Source organism: Staurois parvus, unplaced genomic scaffold, assembly GCF_062004578.1.
Source record: "Staurois parvus isolate SC_StPar_1 unplaced genomic scaffold, SC_StPar_1.0 ptg000572l, whole genome shotgun sequence".
Lineage (NCBI taxonomy): Eukaryota > Metazoa > Chordata > Amphibia > Anura > Ranidae > Staurois > Staurois parvus.
The window spans coordinates 310042-314743 of record NW_028318368.1 but is presented as its reverse complement, the minus strand read 5'-3'; positions in this window follow the sequence as shown (position 1 = coordinate 314743).

Genomic DNA, 4702 nt, shown 5'->3' with positions numbered 1-4702 from the left:
AACGTGTTTAAATGTGTTTAGACATTTTCGGATAATCTAATCTACCTCTGTACGATTAATCTGCCCCCTCTGGAAGCTCTGTTTTCTTTAAAGGTTTAGGCACACAGCCACAGAGGGCTGTACACCATCAATAGAAGCTTTCTCTGCCTGGGAATACAGATATTTTTGGTGAACGCACATCTGAGTGTTTACATGGTCCCAAGGTTGAATGAACTATTTGCACCCAGGAGTGCACATCCATCCCTGTAGGCATGTAAAGACTCAGATATGCAGTTACTAGACTACAGCTGCAGCCTGTCATTGATGTTAATAGGTGGCTGTACACAAATACCTGTAACTCTCAGACCTAAAAAACACTTCCTTTTATAGTCTACCGCCTTCTGTGGCTGTGTAAATGGGCAATAAATGCAAGTAATCTGAATGCAGCTAAATGGACAGCATGAAATATACAGTATAATTTAAAATCATTACATGCGGGTTTTTTTTTTAAATATCCCATAGACACATACAGTATAAGTGCAATATGTCAGTGCCAGTGGGAATGAGGCCTCAGACAGTTGCCACCAGAACAGATGTCCAAATTGGAAGATTTAACCTCAGTTTTCAATACAAGAACCTCTATACTATTTTGGATTTCCTGTCACTTGACAAGTGACAGTGGTCACCAGTACAAATAATGAAAGTGAATCTACCCAGAAAGAAAAAAACAGGAATTTCAACCTTTCCCTACTCTGTCCTGAACTAAAAAAAATTTAGCTACGCGTTTATCCCCAATACAGTGAAATAATTTTTTTAATTCATTGACATACTATTTACTTTGAGTTGATCTTTCACATGCATATTTAGAAACTTTAAAAGTACTATAGTTCTCATTTAAAAACACTTTTACAGGAACATTAGGGAAATTAAGCTGACAGGGTCATTATTGTAAAAGCTTATCCCAATTTAACAAGCTAGCTTGAAGGAAGTATTATTTGGAGCAGGATTGGTTAGGGCCTGTGGAATGTGCCCTCAGACGTGACCTGCTTCTTGCACTTAAAATATGCAAAACCAAGTCAAAACTGCTTTTCACCTGCTAACTTTACTGCAAAGTATTTTCAAAACCTGGAACCTAGATGCAATCATTCGTATATCAGTCATATACATCAGATATACAGTATATAAAATAACATAGAAAGATTACTTTAATACTCAACTAGGTAGATACTGTTAGGCTCCATGTACACGGGACACTTCTGAATGATGGAAACTGACTGCTGGAAAATGTAGGTTAAAAAACGTCTGTTTAGCAGCGTTTGCATACCGCATTTAAGCACGTTTATGAGAGTTTGCGGTTAGAAGCGTTTTTTAAAGAAAACCTCAGGAGACCTTCTAAAATGCCTAGAATGCACTGAAAAACAGTGACAAAACAACTATTTCAGACATTTTGAGAGAAATAGAGAGAGCAGAAGCAGAGAGAGCAGTAATTGTTGAGGTTAGCTTTTTTTTTTTTTTTTTGAGATGTTTGGATGTGTTCCAGCTCATTTCTGTGCAGAAATTATTGCAGCAGTGTCTAACATATTTTCTTTCATGCGAAACCTCAAAGTATGGTGTACCAGGTCCATTTAAGTACTGGGAAAACGCTTTGCATGCATTTTTCATGATGATAAAAGGCTCTGGACAGCATCTGGAAATGGAAGAGTTAAAAAAAGTTCCAAACGCAAATGCTTATAAATGCAGTTATCCACGTTTACACGCGTTTACAAGCATTTGGCGTTTGAAACGCTGATAAAATCTACTCCTGAATGCAAGTTTGGTGCGTTCAAAAAAACGACTGTAAACTCAACTGCCTGAAAACGACATAGTGTACATGAACACATAGGAAAACATTAGGGAGAGTTCAGGGGCTGCTGAAAAAAAACGCAGAAAAGCTCCTAAATGTGAAATTATCAGCTGTAGTGTACATGGAGCCTAGTAGTTTACAAATTGAAAAGTGCTTTCTTAACTTAAGATGAGATCCCCATTACCTTTATGAATGGGAACAGCATTCTACCTATTTGTTAGTAAATGTTTTATTCAAAATTTGTTAAAATGAAATGGAGATGGTGTGTATCTTTAACCACTTGCACTCCAGTGGATTTACCCTCCTTCCTGACCAGGCCTTTTTTTGCGATACGGCGCTGCGTTACTTTAACTGAAAATTGTGCGGTCATACAACGCTGTACATAAATGAAGTGTATGTCCTTTTCCCCCACAAATAGAGCTTTCTTTTGGTGTTATTTGATAACTTGTGCGGTTTTTTATTTTTTGCGTTATAAACAAAAAAAGACCAACAATTTTGAAAAAAAAAACAATATTTTTGACTTTTTTGCTATAAAACATATCCAGTAAAAAACTTCCTCATGAATTTAGGCCAAAATGTATTCTGCTACATGTCTTTGCAAAAAAAAATCCCAATACATGTAAATTAATTGGTTTACGTGAAAGTTATAGTGTCTACAAAGGGCGGTATAAATACTGGAATTTGTTTTCATTATTTAATACTAGTAATGGCGGCGATCAGCGACTTATAGTGGGTCTGCGGCGGGCATTCTGACTCTGGGGGGAAACTGACATCCGAACAGGGGCGGACTGACCATTTGGAAACTAGGGCACTGCCCGAGGGCCCGGGGTCAGTAGGGGGCCCCATGAGATGCCCCTGGTACTTTTTTCATAGGCTTTTTTGAGTTTGGGCAAGGACACAGGGGCCCATGATCCCCTATTGCCCGGGGGCCCCATTAGTTGTCAGTCTGCCCCTGCATCCGAATGACACTAATACAGTGATCAGTACTAATAAAAAGCACTAATGGCACTGGACAGGAAGGGGTTAATATATGGGGCAATCAAAGGGTTAACTGTGTGCTATGTGCTGTTTAACATGTGCTGTGTGTGTTTTACTTGGGAAACATGCTGCTGTGTATTTCTCTGATGTGCATGTTACTGCTAGTAAGAGAGAGATCTGTGTTGTTTACACACAGGTCTCTTTCCTGTCAGTGTTACTCAGCAATCACCAGGTGTCAGCAGGGAATCTCTGGCTGGGATCCAGTGATCGACATCTGTAACTACCAGTGGCGGTGTGGGTAGGGCGTGCCCCCTACTTGGAAATGCAAATCACGTATACTGCCACCCTGTAGCACTATTTCTGCTATAGGGAGTCAGGGAAGCTGTTAAAGTATATGTAAACCCTTGTCTTGTAAAATAACTAATTCAGTTTAAAATAGAAATGAAAGGCAAAACATTTGTATATAGATATAAAAAAACATTATAAATACTTTACTTTCCATTTTTTTTATAAGTTATCACATACTCTGTTCTCAGCTGCATAAGGAGCTCAGGGAGGAGAAACAGCAGGACACTGAATGGCTATGGCAGTGAATGGCTGTGCAGAGGGTACGTCAGTAAAAGTCTGATCATTGGAGGAGAGCTCACTGAGTTCCCAGAACAGCTAGAGAACTAACCAGGCTGTGCTCCCCTATTTAGTGTGGTCAGTTTTTAATAGTAAAGCAAAGTGACTAGCAGGAACACCAGAGATTTCACACAAAGGAAGCAATACAAAGAGAACAGGATACTTTTTCATTCATGTACATGGTGCAGCAGGCACATATAAAGAATATGACATCTCTTGTACCAAATTGTACTGTAACTGTAATGTCTACCTTCATTTTGTAAAGTGCAAATTGTTGGCACTATATAAATCCTGTATAATAATAATAATGTTGGGTTTACATATTCTTTAAAGCCCAACTCAATGCAGCTAAAAATTATCAGCTGCAGTGGGGCTGTGCCCGCACTATAAGGGTTATTAACTAATTTTGTCAGGGGAGAGGAAAAACAGTTTTTACTTACCTGATCCTCCACTCTCCCTGCAAGTGGCACTCCTGGCGGATCCAGCGGTGGACTGTCTATCAGTGCCCTCACATCCAGAGCAGGGCTATGGACACTGCTCTAGTCTTGATGGTGTCAAGACTCTAGACCGCTAAAGGATGGAGATGTAGAAGCTGCAGGGACCAGTCTAGAATAACTGAACAATTGATCCTTGGGATATTATATAATTTGCCCAGAGCTGGGCCAACCCAAATTTAGCAAGGCGGATATGTGCATCATCCAAAGCTCAGGTTTTACTTTTAAAGAGTGCCACAACTGAAAAAAAGTTTGAGAAACGCTACTCTAGTTGACTCCTGGATTACTGTGCCTGTGTGGTTCACCACCTGTGTTGGAGCACCTCCTATGTGTGATTTTATTGGAATACTTACATGGACTTGATCATTTTTTTTATTCCAAGGCTGCAACAACTGTCTTTGTTACTCCTATGTGTATGCAGAACTGCAACAAAGAGAGTCCCACATAAGATGAGCTGGCTTCAGTTACATCACTGGCTGTGACGTACACAAATACTGAGCTCAAAGTAGGCCTGAGGATATGTAGATGAAACAAACAATACAGATTTCCTGCTATGATAGATAGGATAAGTGTCTGTAATCTGTCACATGATATATTGAGCAGGCGCAACCAACATGTAATGTGTAACAGTGGAACAAGGATACGTGGCTAGAAAAAATATTCCCTATCATTACTGGTGTGCTACTACTTTCAATCACAATCTAAAAAGGATTTTCATTTTAAACAGTAGATATTAATTGAAAAAAAAAAATTATATATATATATATATATATATGTAAAACAG